A 19,322-nucleotide genomic window follows, 5' to 3' on the forward strand; every position below is an offset into this window, starting at 1 on the left:
TGAGGTTAGGGCCCTGTAGCTGGGCTTGAGGTCCAGTGGTCACTTTGAAATCTGGAACTAAGTGTTTGCTTTGTCCAGCATTTTGTGAGAGCAATCTTCGGGGGCTTTTGCAAGCAGGGGAAAAGGAGCCTCTTGATCCATACCATCTTGGCCTTTGTCCCAAAACCTCCAGCCTAACAGTTCAAAAATACTATCCTAGTCTGAAGCTGCATGACAACCTTGGGTAGAAGCTCAGACCAAGTTTGTATAAATATAGCAAACAAACAAACAAACAAATAAACAGTGTCTTCCCACATGCATAGTGAACTAAGGTCATCATGGTGTAGAGATGGGGGCTCACGTGACCCACGTCTTCAGGAACTTCAACGTGGAGACTCGAGCAGAGCCGGTGATCAGCAAGAGGAAGCCCTCCATGGCACCCAAGCACCCTTCCACCCTCAGCCTCCTGCAGGAGCACCAGAGTCCGTATCCAGAAATCGAAGAAGAAGTTTCTAGAAAAGATAACAAGCTGCCTTCATTACTAAGAGAAGTATGTCGATTCCAAAGATCCGGTGTCTTCCTTGCTGGTAAAAGAGAAACCACAGCAAAAACCAAAGGAATTCAGACTGCCGATAGATCACTTTGACAAGAATCTCATGGACATTCCCAAAGGCAAGATTACTGTTGTAGCAGCCCTGACCCTTCTCAAAACCACAAACTCTCTCCAGAAAGATGGACCGCTGAAAAAATCGCCCAAGAATACCATTTAGGATTGAAAGATGTAAATTCCCTTCTCAAATACTTTGTTACTTTTGAAGTCAAAATCATTCCTCCTGAAGACAAGAAAGCAATACAATCAAAATGAAGAAAATCACAAAACAATTTCCTAGGTGCCCTTCCAAGCTCTGTGTCCTTGTTTTTCGTGCATTAAATTATACAAGTTACTGTAAGTTGAGGACCATTACTTGAATAGCTCTTTGGCCTCTTCAGGATTGTTCTTTTTTTTTTTTTTTTAATTTATGTATGGGTAGTTCCTGGGTATGTGTCAGCAGTACTGATCATGTGGCCTGAAGGATTCAATATTAAGTTTCACTTTCCAGTTTAGGGTGGTTTGTTCTTTGTAGGAGACACTGAAACAAGAGCCCTCCTGACTCCTATGAACCTGGCATTGTATTAGGACAGACGCTCAGCAGTGAGACAGGTGTCTGTATTTCCAAATGGAGGAAACTGAGTGCAAAGAAAGAAAAATATGTATTAGTATCTGCAGAATGAAAACCCATGAGGGTTTTTTAATGTTTTAAACATGAAATAATGTTTTTGAAGAATTAGTGCTGTCTGTGACAAATAAAAACAGGTAACTTGAAAAGTTTTCTGAGAGGCAATACTTAAAACTATTTGAACAAATAACATCCTTTAATTTAGAATTGAGAGAAATATGAATGAACAGCTAAAAATAAGAGGTCCCAGTTTGATAGCCAAACATAGCTGTTTTCATTCTAGGAGAAAAATAGCCAGTAGAAGTATAAAATAAATCCCTGAAGGGACCTAGAAAGTTACTGATTCATTCACTTAAACTCTGGAGCATGGCACAGTCCAGTGATGGAATCTCAGAGAAGGTAACGTGACTTTGGCTCATTCTGGCGTCTTAGACCTGTGGGTTCCTGGCTGTATTGTTTGACCTCTCTGAAACACAAGTTCTGTAAAATGATAACTCCGCCTCATGTAAACGCCAGGACAACAGTGAAGATAAGTGACAAAAGACCAGGCAAGTACAAAGTCTTGGAGTTAACATGGTCGCCTACAGAACATGTGACAGAGTTTGTAGTTTATGGTGCAAGGAAACTGGAGTCTAGGTTCTCAGAATCCTACTGGTCTTTTTACTTATTCCTCCAAAACCAAACAGATTTCCAGAGGACAGAGTGGACTTGTCCATGTTCTCTCAAGAGAACAGACAGGCAGACATACTTTCCTGGAGATGCCCCTGGAAATGATGTGGAAGCTGAAAGGAATCCAGCACAGTGATGGGGGGGAGGCAGATGGAACAGCAAAGATGGAGGTGATGGAAAGTTTGAACGCTTTTTCAGATCCAGTTCCAGGGAATAAACCTACTTATTTGTGGTTCAATACAGAAGTTTAAGAGAACATGCTAGTTCTAATCATTGCAAATTTTATTGTAAAATGCAATTAAAACCATCTTCCTTCCATTCAAAATGAATATGTGAATCCGTTGTACTGACTCATGTTTCCTGGGGGTTAGCCAATGTAAATACGGTTTCTTATTCGATGTCACACAATAAAATCCTTCCATTTACACATAAAAAAACAAAAAAAAAAAAAACAAATAAAAAGGAATAATAGAACCTGGTGTGTGTGTGTGTGTGTGTGTGTGTGTGTGTGTGTGTGTGTGTAAGAGAAAGACAGAGAAAAGGAAAGGGGGTGGGTGGTCATGCACATATGGTCAGAAGTCAGTGTTGGTCTTAATTGTTCTTCATCTTATTTTTTGAGATAGGGTCTCTTTCTGCAGTTCACGAATCTGTCTAAAGTACCTGGCCAGCACACCCTGAGGCTTCTCCTGGCTCAACCTCCCCGTCCCTGAAATTTCAGATGTATATTTCCATGGGTCATAGAACTTAGGTCTTCACAGTCACACAGCAAGAACTTTATGACTGAGCCGTGTCCTCGAAGCCTGTTTTCAGTGTGTTGATGATGGACTCATGCATGCCATGCCGCAGTGCATATGCAGAAGTCAGAACAACCTTCAGGAGTCTACCATCTTTCTCCACCTTGTGACAGGGTCTCTTGTCTTTCTGCTGCACTACATCCCAGGGTAGCCCTTAAATTTCCAGGCAGTTCTTTGGTCTCCCATCTTACAGTAGGAGTTCTGGGATTGCATGTGCTCACCACTGCATCCTGCCTGGATGTTTTATTTGGGGATGGGAGGTGTTTTCATTTTGTATTTTTTTTTACTCTAATAGAACCAGATACCGTGGCACATGCCTATAATCCCATCATTTAGAAGATTGAGACAAGAATCAACATAGAACTCTTGGTCAGCCTGAGCTACAGAGTGGGTGTCTCTCTCAATTAACTGATTAATTGATTGATTGACTGACTGACTGACAGATTGACTGGTGGACTGACAGACTGACATCTAATACATGTGAAAGACCACAGAATTCCAAAGGAACAAAGCTGCATAGCAATGTGCAATAGAGATCCCCTCCGTGCGGCCTCAAGTAAGAGCAGGCTCTGCACTTCCTCTGGAATTGTGAAAGGACACAAGGCAAGGACTGCTGCAGGACTTCCTTTCCTGACTGTGGCTCCAAAGCCCAAGGCACTTGGGAAATTTGCCAAATGTCCTGAGGGAGAAAAGAATCTCTGTGGGGACTGTAATCTGCCCCTGACAGACAAGAGGAATACAAATTCAAAGCCAGGCTGGGCTACATCCTGTAAATTCCAGGTCCACTTAAGCTACCTGGAAAAATGTGTCTCAAAAAGAAAGAAAAAAGCAACAACAAAAATGATTAAAGGTAGCAAATCTTCTCAAAGATTTGAGAGAAAGGAGGGCCTTTGTACACTGATGGGAAGGGGTAAGTTAGTGCAAAAAGAAATTCTTCAGGAAAAAAATGAACTGCTCATAAACTAATAATCCCATTACTAGGTATATATATCCAAAATAAGTAAAATCAGTATATCAAAGAACTATCTGCACTCTTGTGGTCAAAATAGTACCATTCCCAAAAGCCAACAAATAGACACAGCCTAAATGGCCATCAACTTATGGATGCAGAAAGGAAATACGTGCAGGGCTAGGGAGATGACTCTGTCCATACGGGGATGCTGTGCACACATGAGAACCTGAGCTCTAGCCTCAGCACCACATTCTAAAATCAAGGTATCAAAGGTGCACACTTGTAATCCCAGCCCTCAGGAGCTGAGAGAAAAGTATCCTTGAGGATTGCTGGCCAGCTAGTCCTGCCAAGTCAGTGATTTTCAGGTTTGGTGAGAGACCCTGTCTCAAAAAACAGAGTGGGGCACAGTTAAGGAAGACAGTCAACATCAACCCCCAGGCTCCACACACACCCACATACATGAACATATGCAAACATAGACATACATACACCACAGACAAACAGACAGACAGTGTATACAGATGCACAGTAGGATACAATAAACATAAATCAAGAATGAAATCTGGTTGTTTGTGGCAATGTGAATAGAACTAGAGCTTGTTAAGTGAAATATGACAGACACAAAAAGACAAGTGCTATATGGGCTCACTCATGTTAAATCTGAACAAATTGACCTCATGGAAAATGAGAACTGTAGGGAAATTTTAACTCAACAACATGGCTGCTCTAGCAAAAGATCTCATCAAAAGACCTTCTAGATCTATGTGATCTGGATGGAATATAGACAGGCCCTTAGTACACACCTATAATCCCTAACATGGAAGATAACAATAGTTTGGAGAAGGAAACATCCATATGTGGATGTTATATCTAATTGAGGAGCAGACAAAGTGACAAATCAGAGAAAGATTTGACAGAATGAATCAGAGATAGGACACGCGCAACAGACATGAAGGAGAGGCGACTTAAGAGCAGCAAACAGACAGGACGGTGTGGTGATGAGGTTATGTGGTATAGGTGTGGTATGTGTGGACAGTTTTACAGAGACAGGTTGCAAAGAGAACAAGCTAGACACAGTGAAGACAGAATGAGCCAGAGAATGAGAAGAAGCCATAAGATTAGAACAAATTGCCAAAGTTAGGATGAACCCAAGCAAAACAATTCAGTCAGAAGCCAAGAGAAGCCAAACTGAATCAGTCAGCTTGGAAGATTCGATTGTATGGAAGCTAGAAGCTTTCAGGCCTAGTCCTATGGATACTTAGAACAGAAAAAAGAAAAAAAAAAAACTCTTGGCCCAACCCAAGCCATGTATTCGCATAGCTTGGGTACAGTTCTCATCTCATTCCTTTATCTGAGGAAATAAAAGTAACATTTACAAGAACAGGGTGGTATTTAGTAGAAGTTGGAGAAGAAAAGGTGCAGAGAGGCTGGGCAAGGCCAAGCAATACTAAGTTACGCTAGACAGGACCAGATACCCTGCTGTACTAGTAAGGGACAGGCAACTGTAGGTAATGATGAGTATTGTAAAAGCAAGAAATGGCTTCAAATACTTCCAATAAAAGATAATGCTTGAGGAGATAGAAATGTTTCACTTGATTTAATCCCTACACAGTATTGTATTACATAAGACCCCATTATATGTATAATTCTGTTTCTGATGTATCCCTTTTCAGAATAAATTGTATAAAATAATAGAATAATAGTACTTAAACAATCTGCCTGACTTACTATGCTACTTTCTTTGGATTCTTAAGACATGTTGTCTCTTCTTTCAAATGTTCATCTCTAAACTATTCAACCCAGCCAGCAAAACAAGGAGGTGCCTCTGCATCCCATACCTACTCCAAGGGACAAGGGGATAAGGGAGTTGTCTGTACTGGAAACAAGTCTGGCTGAGGTGTAGAGAGACTAAAACTTGATGCAATCAGGAAAGAATGTTGTGACCAAGCTGTGGTGATAAGAGTTGAAAAGGAAGAGGCTGAAGCTGACTCTGTGGTTAATAGCACTGTTGATCGTGCAGAAGAGCTGAGGTCGTATCCTAGAACCAACAGCATGGCTCACAACCATCTATAATTCCAGTTTCAGGAAATCCTCTTCTAATTTCTACAAGCACCAAGCATGCATACACCAAGCATACACACACGAACAAAACATTCACACATATAAAACAAATACACCTAAATATTTTTAAAAGAGTTGAAAAGATTGCAGAGCAGAATTAACACAGTAGAAAACTAAATCAGTGCTGAGATGTTTCTCAGAAATGTAAAAAAAAACAGAAACAAATAAACTGCTGAGAATGGAAATAAGAACCACTGATGGACACCCTGGCCCTTACCTATAATCCTAGCAGTTGGAATCAGAAACAAGAAGATCACAAGTTCAAGACCAGCCTGAGCACTAGAGCGAAACTCTGTCAAAAAAGGGGGAGATGGTGAGGGGGAATATGAGCTACTGAGAACAATCGTTACAAGACAGAAAAAAATGAGTCTGAACTGGGAAAAAAGAAAAAGAAAGAATTATATCCTCTGGAGGAAAAGGACTCATTTGGAGCCACATAGATTTGATAACCAATGTTTAAGTCTCAGGGTGTTTTTTTTTTTTTCAATTTTTTTTTATTCACTTATTCTCAGGTTTTAAAAAATACAAATAAGGAATATGAAGATAAGAAATCGATCAGTGAATCATCAGGCATGCAAATCAATGGTATCTGCAAAGAAATAACAGTGAAACATAAGTTTTTGCCACAACACAAAATATAGAACTCCGAGGGCAAACACTGTCATTCAAACATCCCCTACCAGCAAGCTGTGTTTCCCACGGAAAGTAGTATGACTTGCTGAGATGTACCTTACCACCCACACAGCCTTCCCCGGTAGCTTCCCAGCCAGCTGCCTGAGCTGACAGAAAGAACCCAGAGCCTGGCAAGTCACAAGAAAAGCAGACTGATAACCACTGCGGTGGCAACAGGATAAAAGTTCAAATCATTGTAGATATGCTATTTATTCAAAATGACAAAAGACATGCAGTATAGAAAGTAGAAGATCATGGCTCCCTGGGCACAGTGGGCTCCCTGGCATGCAGGACGCTCTAGGCTCAGCCCTATACTGCATCACTCAGGAGGGGCATGCCTGCAGTCCCAGCGCTCACAAGACATCAGACACACTTGTTGCCGGCCAGCACTCCTGCCTCCCTGTAGCCCATTTTCTCCTCTCATCTTGCAAAGGAACTGTCCTCCATCCTCTCTGAGTCACTACCTGTGCTTGAAATAGAGAAGAGGTGGGTGACTCATGGTGGACTGGCCACATTCAGAGATGTTCGAAGTCAGGTTGGTGACACTCACCTGTGACTGGGCTCATCTGCCTTCAGGCTTAGAGCTTGGGAGGGAAGTGGAGGTAAAGGAAGAAAAGGAGGCTATGGAGGAGGCCCTTCTGGGGTGGGTTTCTCAATGGAGCAGAGGTAACAAGGGGAAACACAGGGCTGGAAGTACACAAACATGTGCAGGAAGTATCAACTAATCTCCCAATTTCTAGATACAGCAAATTAATCAAAAAGCCTATTGAATGCAATAAAAAGAACTAACTGGAATATTTAGTAGAAAACCCCTAAACAGCTGGATGGTGGAGGCACACATTTAGTCCCAGCACTGGGGAAGCAGAGGCAGGCAGATCTCTGTAAGTTTGAAGTCAGCCTGGTCTAAAGAACTAGGGCAGCCAAGGGTACACAAAGAAGCCCTGTCTGGGGGAAAAAACAGAAGAAGGAAGGAAGGGGGGAGGGAGGGAAGGAGAGAGGGAGGGAGGGAGGAAGGGAGGAGAAAAACAGAATCTTTGTGGGTGTTGGAAGCTGGGAAGAGCAGTTAGCTAAATCAAAGCAAATATATCCAGCTCACAGACTATTGAACTTTCAAAATGTAACCAACAAGCACTTTTTCTCTCCTTATACTTTTCCTTTTGAAGAATTTATATATTTTTTATTTCACAACCCAGTTGACATAATTAGAAATGGCATAGCTCCCAGGTACAGATAACACCCATTACCTGTCCCATGGCGTTAAGGCCAGGACAATTTCCTTTAACTGACAAGATTCGAGAGTCCTGAGCAGAAGATGAGAAAGCAAGGCTCTACACATGTCTAAGTCTGGGGGTCAGGACAGGGCTATCCAGTATCACACCTAGATTTTAAATTGTTCACAATATTTTGGCAAATGGATATTGGAGGGGAGACAATAAAATCAATAACTACCAAGAGGGGAAAGTTATCATGTTAGTTTACCTAAAACCTTTAAAACTGTCAGGCTATAAAAACCAATCAAGATACACACTAAGAGGCTAGTTAGAAAATTCATTACCAGGCTGGAGAGATTGCTCAGTGGTTAGAGCACTGACTGCTCTTCCAGAGGTCCTGAGTTCAATTCCCAGCAACCACATGATGGCTCACAACCATCTGTAATGAGATCTGATGCCCTCTTCTGGTGTGTCTGAAGACAGCTACAGTGTATGTGTGTATAAAAAAAAGAAAATTAATTACCCAAATCAGTAACTTTTCTACAATGATCAAACAAGAAAATACTGAAAACAAGAGCTGAGGAGCCAGCTCCGTGAGTGAAGTGTTTATCATGTAAGCAAGAGGATCTGGGCTCAGACCAAAGGAAAAAGAAAAAAAGCCAGGAACACAGCGTCAGTTCGTAGGCAGGCAGATCCCTGCAGCCAGGTGTCAAGTCCAGCCAATCAGTGAGCCCAAGGTTCAGTAGGAGACCCTGTTTCAAAACATAAAGTGAAGAAAAAATTGAGAAAGAGATTCTGAGTTCAACTTCTGGTCTCCTTGTGCATGCTTGTATGCACATGCATGCACACATATGCAATTTTAAAACTACAGATCTGTAAGATGGCTGAGTACATAAAGGTTCCTGCTACCCTGCCTGATACCTGAATTCAGTCGTTGGTACCCTCATGGTGGAACATGAGAACCAAGCAAGTTGTTCTCTGACATCCACACGTGTACCGTGCATGGCTTGTGCACATGTGCACACTCACTAAAACTAAATTTAAAACTTGCAAAGTTTTGTTGTGGTTTTGTTTTGTTTTTTGAAATACAGCCTCACTGTGTATGTAGCCCTGGCTGCTCTGAAACTTATTACGTAGACCCGGCTGGCTTTGGACTCGAACTCAGAGATCTGCCTACCTCTGCCTCCCAAGTGCTTGAGAGATCTGTGCCACTATACCAAGCATGAATTTATTTTAAATATGAAAGCATTAACCCCATTTTCATTGCCACAGTATCTTTTCTTTGACCCTGTTGCCATGGAAGTCAACAGATACAAAGGTGACACTCCCACATGCCCAATGAAGCACCTCATGAGACCATCATGTGATGCCAAACCCAAAAAAAGGAGCTTTCTGAGGGTTCTAACCATTAGACACTGAACATTGGTGATGACATCATGACAAAAGGCCCAGTTCCATTGGTCAGCATGTTTCTGACCTCATAAGAGCCTTTAAGAGTTGCCTTGACCATGCTGTCAACTAAGACATTTCTCCTTCCCAATATTCCTGCCTCTAACCTACGCTCTGCTTCCTCTCCCGAGTGTAACCCTTCCTACTCCATTGTTCCCTTTCAACCCTTCATGTTAGCGCATTCTGTGCCCCAATAGCTACCTCCACATCCCTTAGTAGTTTCCTGACCTCTGTGGAATTTCCAAATGAAACACACATGTCTGAAGACTCAAAGCTAACATGCACACATGAGAAAAAACATGTGACATTTGTCTTCTTAGTGTGGGTTGCCACACTCAGAATAATTATTTCTAGCTCTATTTTTGAGTCAAATAATTTCTTTAAGTCCAGTCATCCCAAGGGAAAGAGAAGAGAATCAAACCGAGAGGGTCTCTGTCATCTTTCATCTACGCTGTAATAGTTCAAATGAGAACAGCCCCTCTCCCAGTAGTTTATATGTTTAAAAGCTTGGTCCCCAGTAGATAAATCTGTGTGGGAAGGATGGGATGCATAGCCTTGTTGCTGTCTGCCTCCTCCTGTGGTTTGAGATGTGTGCTCTCAGCTGTTCTTGCTACTTTGTCTTCACTCCACCATTATAGACTGTAAGCCCAGTTAAACTGGTTTTTTATCAGTTTCCTTGGTCATGGTGTTTTATCACAGCAATAGAAAGGAAAAGAACTAATATACAGGGCTCCTCTGGTTGCCATGGACATCAACATCATGCAAACAGAGGAAAAGAAAAACATTTCTTCCAGATCTAAATGAGTCATCCGTCACTCCTGCTCCCATCTACTGAGTCCACCCAGTGTCATGGCCAGAGAGCATGGAACCAGAACTCAGTTACATAATAAAGACAGAAGGACCAGCCAGCTATCCTGCTCAGATGTCTGGATCTGGCCTTTTCTGAGAACACACAGTGTTAGGTTCCAAACCGTGGACAGAGGCCTGAGGTGCCTATTGTACACATCAAAGCAGAACTGGCTGTCAGTCCTACCCGTTACAGGATCATCCTGGCAGGCAAACCCCTGCCCCCTACCCTGAACTCTCCAGTCCTTGTAAAATCCAACCAATTTGTTACTCGTTGGTTTTGCACCTTTAAGCCTTGCTCCCCTCTCTCCGTTTCCTCCCTCACCTCTTCTCCCTACAAGGCACAACTCAGTCTGGTCAAGTGCATTCTGAACTCTCCCGGATGTGTCTGCCTCTGGCTGTGCTCTCCCACATATCTGCAATAAACTTCCTCCTCCATCATACCTGCGACCAGTCACATTCTTTTTTTTTTTTTCTTTCTTTTTATTTCCTTTTTTCACTCATACATTTCTCCCCTTCACCCATTCCCCTTTATGGCAGTATTTTTCTGTGTAACCCTGGCTGTCCTGGAAATTGCTCTGTGTTCAAGCTGACCTCAGAACACTTGGATTAAAGGTGTGCCCCATCACTGGCCAGCTGAGACAGCACTTGAACAATAGGCAAACATGGGCCTTTTGGTCTGGCTCAGGACACTCATCAGGACTACCAGGCCTCCCTGGCACTACTGTCAGAGGATCTTGGAGAGTTGCTGGTCCTCCACTCCCACAATCAAAGGTTCTAAATTATTCTCTTCTCATAAACACTTTGAAGTGATCCTTAGGAGACTGTCTATCCTTCACGCCTTCACAACGTGAGTGTGACACCCGTCAACTCCTACTGCTGTCACCACCACAGACTTCCAGGATCCCTTCCCTGACTAATGTCTTGTTTCTGCTAACATTTGAGCTCATTTTCACTATGGCTAAAGTAAAAGCATACAGTTGGAGCAGACAAAGGCCCACTCCCAAGTAAACAACAAAAAATGTAATCATCTGGCATTTTTTTAATGTGATTTGATTTTGACTGATTTTTGTTTTTCTGTTTTTAACAGTTGCCATGTCTTAGTCGGGGTTTCTATTCCTGCACAAACATCATGACCAAGAAGCAAGTTGGGGAGGAAAGGGTTTATTCAGCTTAAATTTCCACATTGCTGTTCATCACCAGAGGAAGTTGGGACTGGAACTCAAGCAGGTCAGGAAGCAGGAGCTGATGCAGAAGCCATGGAGGGATGTTACTTACTGGCTTGCTCCCCCTGGCTTGCTCAGCCTGCTTTCTTATAGAACCCAGGTCTACCAGCCCAGGGATGGCTCCACCCACAATGGGCTGGACCCTCCCCCTTGATCACTAGTTGAGAAAATGCCTTACAGTTGGATCTCATGGAGGCATTTCCTCAACTGAAGCTCCTTTCTCTGTAATAACTCCAGCCTGTGTCAAGTTGACACAAAACCAGCCAGTAAATGCCAATAAACATTATGTTGTTCTATGATATGATACTAGAAAATAAAATAAATCATGTCCCAAAAAGAACCACTTTACAAATAGCTCTATCTGCAGGGAAAAAAAAAAAAGACAAAACAAAGCTGTGATGTTGAGTGACAAGGAAGCAGGCCTGCAACACACTCTCACATAAAAACAAAAGCAAGAAGAAAAATAGCTATTGTCATGCTGATTGTATTTTTAGAAATAAATTTTTTATATACATAGAAAAAATCTGAGGTATAGGATTACTGGGAGCCTTTATTTTTTAATTTTTAAAGATTTATTTATTTATTATATATAAGTACACTGTAGCTATCTTCAGACACCGAAACAGGGAATCAGATCTCATTACAGATGGTTGTAAGCCACTGTGTGGTTGCTGGGATTTGAACTCAGGACCTCTGGAAGAGCAGTCAATGCTCTTAACCACTGAACCATCCCTCCCTCCCTGAGAACCTTTATTTCTGATGCATTTCTCTGTACAGTGTTTGACTGGTGTATCAAAGCATGGTATCTTAGTTACCATGACCAAGACAACCATGACCAAACTTACAAAAAAAGACCCTTGCTTACAGTTTGAGAGGGTGGGCGCACAAGCATCAGAGCAGGGCACATAGCAGGAATGTCCTGGAGCAGTATCTGGGAGCTCACATCCTGATCCACGGGCAACAGGCAGAGAGACCAGGACTGAGCCTGGTGAGGGCTTTTGAAACCTCAAAGCTCAAAACTCAGATATCAGTGACAAATATTCTCTAACAAGTCACACCTCTTAATCCTTCCTAAATAGTTCTACCAACTGGGAACAGAACATTTAAATGCATGAGCCTATGGAGGCCCATTCTCACTCAAAACACCACACACATTTTTTGTAAACTTAATACAACGGTTATGCAGGAGGTTCAGATATGCAGCCTTACTGAGGAAAGTATGTCACTGGGCCTGACTCTGAGAGTTCATATCCTTCCTCACTTTCACTCCCCTTCTCTACTCTGTGCTTCCAGGAGGACATGTGATCTCTCAGCTTGCCTCCTCTGCCACCATGCCGCTTGCTCCCAGAACATGATCGACTCACCCCTCCGGAACCACAAGCAAAATGTGCTCCTTTTTGTTTCTTAAGTTGCCTTGGTCATGGTGTTTAATCACGGCAACATAAAAGTAATTAATACACATAAAAACAGTAAAAACGACAAGTATATTCATGCTATCTTCTCAGAAGCTTCTGGAAGATTTGATGGCAGGTAAGATCCTCTATATGCTGCCTGTTGCCAGGAATAGGAACCTCCTAATAAACACTGGCCTTGTTAATTCAGAAAAAAGAACATTGAACTCAAAGTCAGTGTCAAAGCCAGGGTAGTTTCAGGAACCGTCATTCCCCTCCACACCAGACTTTGGTCTGGAAACCTGCCAGAAACGAGCATTAAGTGGAGTTTCAGGAGCAGCCAAAGCCCTCATAAGCTGTGATAATGAGAGCCATCACTAGCCTACCCCAGAATCATCCTAGCAACGTTCAAGGTGTTCCAAAGTCGGCCTGAGTCCCTCATAGAAACTGATCATTTGGTACACAAAACCAACATGCACTTTGATTCTGAAGCATCCTAAGGAGATCCCACAAGACAGCTTCTTTCACCATCCCATGACCGTCCTTCTAACACTCACATAGACTAAGCCATGAACTTCAGAATACCCCAGTTTAAATGAAAGTATACTTACTGATATAAGTACCAGTTAAGTAGTGCGACTTTAAAAAAAATGCTGTGTAACAAGTTGCCCCCTTTTGTTAGTGTGCTTTCTGTTGCTGTGCTAATTCACTGACCAAAAGCAACATGGTGAGAAAAAGGTTTGATTTACAAATTACAGTCCATCTGCAAGGGCAGCTGAGAAGCCAGGGCAGAACACTACATATTGACCTACTTCCCCTGGCTTGCTCAACTAACTCTTGTATAGCCGAGGCCCACTTGCCCAGGAATGGCACCACCCACAGTGGGCTAAGTCTTCCTCCAGCAATTAATAATTTAAAAAATGCGCCCATGGACATGGCCACAGGCCAACCTAATAGAGTCAATTCCTTCTTCTCAGTACGTCTACATTTGTGTTAAGCTAACAAAAGCTCACAGGCATTATCTCTTAAGTTGTGGGGCATGAAACAAGAAGCATTTATTAGACATGTCTAGCTGGGTCAGGTCTACCTGGGGCAGCTCAAATTCAGGTTGGACATGTGAGCAAATGTTCCACATGTCACTTATTCTTCTGAAGTATGTTCGAAAAGACTCAGAACAAGAGGATAAGTCTTGAAGTGTATACTACCAGTGTGTGTACTATTGTCCTGGCCAGTCCTAAAAATCAGTGAGTCGGGGCAATGTATTCCAGTAAGAAGAAAAGCAGCCACATGGGAAGAGATGAAACCATAAAGAGGAGTGAAGAATGTGAGACAGTATTGAAATTTTTCAGAATTCGGGTAAATTCCCTGCTAATCAATGGTACAATAACATCTGTGTTTTATGTGTCGCGGATCTTAAATGGAAGCTCTACAGTCAGAAGGAAGGGAAAAGCCGGATCATTCTAGACCCAGCTAAAGAAGGAAGGAAGGACTGGGTCGGGTGCCACAGTGAAGGTTGGAAGATGTCACACTGAAACTGAACATCTCCTTGGATGAAATTCTCTGGTGAAAATCCAGAATTTAAGAAAAACTACTCAAAGCGGTAGGAAGAAACAGATGTCTAACAGACAAGAGAAACTCCCCAAGAAAGGCACATTTTAAGAAAACTATGCAGAGAAAGCAGGCGGGAAAAGGTGTAAACACACCTTTAAACACATATTTAATTTCTTACTTGGCTTCCTGTCTGTCATCTACTATTTATGACTTGGGGTTCTCAACCTTCCTAATGCTGAGACTGTTTACTCCAGCCCCTATGCTGTGGAGTCCCCATAACATAACATTATTTGTGTTGCACATCATAACTGTAACTTTACTACTGTTATGAATTATAGCATAAATATCTGTACCTTTCAAAAGTCTTAGGTGATCACTGTGAAATCGTCTCAGTTCACAAGCTGAGAACCACTGAACTAGAAGAATAATGTATGCATAAGTGTGCATACATACAAACAATTCTTTCTCAAACTAGGAAGATAAGTAACTCCTTAAAACTTGAACCTTGACACACAGGGAGATCAAATTTAGCTCAAAAGCTCACGCCTGGGCTGTAATGGGGGCTCAGCAGTCATAAGCACTGTCTGCTCCCACAGAGAGAGGACACAGAACTCAAGCACCCACATGGCAGCTCACATCTGTGACCAGTGCCAGGGAATCCAAATCCCTCTTCTGGCCTCAGTGGGCACCAGACATGCACATATAAATACACACATGGAAGCAAAACACTCATACCCATAAAAACATTTAAATACTCTTTTCAAGCTTGCTCCTTCTGGGGTTGCTCTGTGTGCCTGATGCCCCTACATCCCCTCTCACACACGTTTCCTCAGCCCTCTCATCTTGTGGGCTTTTCTATAACTGAACCAAAGTTGACTGGCTTCTTTTATTATCTTTAGAATTTTAACTTGATATTTCACAATGTCATGCATGTATATGATGTATTTTATCATATTCAGCCCTTCAACCTCCCTTAGGCCCCTTCTACTTCCTCTAGACCTTTTCTTCCTAAATCATTTACTTCTTTTAATCAAAGAATGACATCAGGTATGGGTAGCTTCCTTTCCTATTTTTTTATTCCCCAAGGCATATGTGGAGAGAATCTATGATAGCAAGCATTAAAGATGCCTCAAAGAGAATAATAAGGCATGTTATCACTCAAGAATCTCTTATCTAAAATCATCTTCTGAAAATTACTGTTACTATGGCAACCTCCGAATGTGTATGCAATGACTTTAACATTTTAATGTAAACTTTACTATCCTGGTTTATTTAGCTTTGGTTCCTTTTAAATATAGACTATTTGGTATTATAGATTTATCAGACAAACACTATCGTGAAAGTATTGTTGAAATCAGTCCGTAACACCAAGAAGCACTCAAATCCATAGTTTTCTCTGAAATCAGTGTAAAAATATAAATTTTACAATAGCATTATTTATCCTGGATATGAATAGGAAAAGCATGTTTTTAAAATACTGACTAGCTTTCATAGTGCTACTGGAGAAGAGAAGTGATTGTTGGTCTTAACCACTTGTGAGTCCTGCACGCTATCACAGGAATATCCTGGGAAGACACACCCCTAGTGCAGTAGTGTCAGGTGTGTCATGGAAAGAACAACCACTTTTTGACTGGATTTAAGGCCCACTTTACAAGTTTAAACCTATACCCAGCACTGTGATCAGAGCCAAGAGCCTGTGTCTAGACATGTCATAAGCCTTATGGGAGAACCCACTACTACTCTTCGGGAAAATAGACACAGTAATGTCCTGACCTCTAAGAGGTTGTGGCCAGAGGTTGGTACCTCTCTCAGCCCTCACTGGACCCTGCTTAAAGGATGGCTAACTTGGAAACAATACTCACACCATCATTCCCACCCTTCAAAGGACAAGGTATGCCCATTTGTTCCGGAATTTATAACTTTGACCTTTTAAACCTTATTTAAATAAGTCTTATATCTTATAAATGTGCAGATTTGATTCCTGGACTTTGTTTCAAAGCACTAGAGGACAAGGAGGAAGTGTAGTGCCAGGAAAATGTTAGTGATCCAAAAAAAAAAAAAAAAAAAAAAACAGACAGGAGCCCATCTGATGCAACTCACAGCAGGGTCTTTATTCTATGCAAGCTAGCTCTCCCCACAACCCCCCAGCACACCTCTGTCACACAGGATGGTTGGGGAGGGCTGAATATCTATCAGGGCAAGGCTTTATAGTGAGCAGCAAGTGGGGGGTAAGTGTGCAAGCATCTAATTGAAAAGCTACTGTGACTTTAACACAATTGGCTGGTGCTGGGAGTCATATCATAAACTAAATTTCTGTTCACCTCTGCATTGGTGGTTCTTAGGCAGTGGGTGGGCTTGTAACCTGTGGGTGCAGGTTTGTTGGGGGGAAGAACCTGGAAATTCTGATCTTGTTGAGAATTAGCCTAGAGACTGGAGTTAGGCTTGGGTTTTGTTGCGGGGGCCCAGGGGGAGGCAACTTGGAAACCTGAGTTCAAACTTAAGTCAGGTTCTCTAAAATGGAGTCTGAACTTAAAAGATTTGGCCTTTCAGAATAACAAAATTGTAATGGCAGAACATTGGCCACTCCTGCAGCTGGGCACTGAGGCTGCTCTCGATGGTCTTGTGTGTGCTTGGCTGTTTTGAAGTTACCCCAAGTACTTTAAGTTGTATAGTTATTTTAAATAAAGTACTTTTCTACTTTAAAGACTGTTAATACAGAAAGAAATGGCTGCTTTTTATTGTCTTGAATCTTTTCACTTTTCTAAAAACTATCTAAAACTCTAATCATTTGTAATTCAAGTCTTGAGTTTTATAAGCAAATAACCAAATCATAAACAAAACAGTTCCTTTCCTTCAAGCTTATAACAACTAGTACTTTTTTTTTTTAACCTACCTAGACATTCTTGACATAGAAACATAATACTGTCGAGGAGTCCCTGTCTCCTGCACTCAGTGAAATTATATCAAGGTCTTGCCATTTAGAATTTCTACTACTGTGTTTGAGGTAAGTTCCCTAATATTCTTAATAGTACTGAGGATTGAACTTTGAGCATTGCACAGGCTACCATATACCCTGTCTCTAACACACTCTCAGCTCCAGGGTCCTAGGTAGAGTGGGAGGTCCTAGTAGAAGCAAGCTGGGGAGAAAAGGGTTTATTCAGCTTACACTTCCATATCACTGTTCATCACCAAAGGAAGTCAGGACAGAAGTTCAAACAGGGTAGGAACCTGAAAGTAGGAGCTGAAGCAGAGGCTGTGGAGGGGTGCTGCTTCTTGCTTGTGGTTTGTTCAGCTTGCTTCTGTACAGAACCCCAAGCCCATGGGTGGCACCTCTCTGAGGTGCACCCTCTCCCATCAATCACTAATTAAGAAAATGCAATATGCCTGTCTCCAGCCCTGTCCTACGGAGCATTCCCTTCTCTCTGATGATTCTAGCTGTGTCAAGTTAGCATAAAGTTTTCCAGCACATTCAGCTTCAACCCTTTAAATGTTCCATGAACATATGCAAAAGGTAATTTATCCCTTCTACTGTACAGATATAACGATTTATTTTTCCCTATATGTCTGAGTACACAGGCACATACCAGACACACTTGTATTCACATGGGCGTTTATTGTATTCACTCTTATTTATTTACTTAGTTATTTGTCTGTTTATTTATTTATTGCATGTGCACACACACACACACACACACACACACACACACACACACACACACCTCAGTTCGTGTGCAGAAGTCAGAGAACAGCTTTGTGAAGTTGGTTCTCTCCTTGTACATCTCTGTGTGCTCTGAGATCAGACTCAGGTGTCCAGACTTATACAGCACGGGCACACCAAGACATTCTGTCAGACCATGTTCAATTGCTTTCTGTCCTTATTTACTTTTGTCTCCTAGAGATGTCTCATCTTGATATGTATTCATGAGGATCTCTTCTATTGTTCATCTCGGTAGCTAGTGAGAGTTATAATTAAGGAATCATAGAGTAAATTGAGATGTATGAGCTAAAGTGGTTTCTTTGTTAAGCACCACATGAATCCAGGGGGGAAAAGGGAATTAAAGGGAAGTCTGCCGGGAGCCAGCCCCAGTGTGAGGGTTCTTCTTTCTTCTTGAGGCAGTGGAGGAGGAAGAGCGTCTGCGGAGGGTAAGACTTGGTCTTAGGAGATTCAGGGGTAAGACCAAGTCTTACAAGATATTTAGGGTTGCTGTATAATGAAAGTTTACTATCTAAGTCTAAGTAACTGTGCTACCATAGCTGCCCTGCCTTCTGTGATCCTCTGAGGCCAGAAACTGCAGTCTGTGGCACTTAGCCCCTCTTGCTAAAACCACAAGGGATTAAGTAAATAGATTTTGTACTATCTCAGCTGAAACTTCTGGGCCCTAACTTTTAGTCTGCTAGTAGGAAGTTGCAGGGAGAAAGGGGCACTTAGAAAAGTGATTATAATGTTTGTTACTAAGTAGTGAAAGTGTCCTATGAAAGCTATCTAAAGGAAAAGAGAAAGAATGAATAAAGATAGAATAACTTCTCCCTTTGTCCTCAGTCCTTATACATCTTTCAGAATACATGATCACATGTTACAAAGTTCATCACAAGTTCACACCAAAAGTCGAATCATAAATTGAGATAGAAGTTTACAACAGAGAATGCTTACATGCATACCCATTAGGAGCGATTATCTGGCTAAACATCCATCACCTGTCTCAGCTCCACAGGTTCACTGAAGGTTTAAAACCATAACTAAGTTATTAGTGAAGTTTTGTATAGATAAACCCAGTCAATATGTTATCTTCTGTCCTAGTACCTATCATAAATCGTTAGTTCTCTTTTATGACCTTTGGTTAATTGTTTTACAACCTCTTGGAATGTGCTCTGAGTAGGAGAAAGTCTGGTTACTATCTAAGAGTAATTTACTGGTGTCACTTGTGAGACTGGCAAAGTTCTCATTGAAGTTTTGACTATCAGAAATAACCTGATGGTAGTCCTACTATAAAAGAGCTTAATAATCAGTTGTAAGTTTAGGATTTCTCATAGGATCATCCTTAAGACTTAAATTATTTATCTGCCTATATAGCATCACTACAAGACAATACATCTACATAGATCTGCAGAGACCTGCTCTAAAGGGGTGTGCTATTACTTAATGATTGTTATATATGTTTAATAATAACAGGAAAAGCATGTTAATAGCAGGGATCTTTCCTAAAATGAATCCCTTACAGCCTGGCTGAATAAGGGCGAATCCAA

The 19,322-nt window shown here is 41.7% G+C and overlaps 1 pseudogene across 1 annotated transcript; it reads left to right on the forward strand.

Annotated features, from left to right (window-relative positions):
• Window positions 1–328: 328 nt before the first annotated feature.
• On the forward strand, window positions 329–844 carry LOC308437518 (NADH dehydrogenase [ubiquinone] 1 alpha subcomplex assembly factor 4-like; annotated as a pseudogene). The gene has a single exon. The product of its transcript is annotated as an NADH dehydrogenase [ubiquinone] 1 alpha subcomplex assembly factor 4-like (transcript).
• Window positions 845–19,322: the final 18,478 nt, after the last annotated feature.

Source organism: Micromys minutus (assembly GCF_963924665.1).
Source record: "Micromys minutus genome assembly, chromosome: 26".
NCBI classification, from domain to species: domain Eukaryota; kingdom Metazoa; phylum Chordata; class Mammalia; order Rodentia; family Muridae; genus Micromys; species Micromys minutus.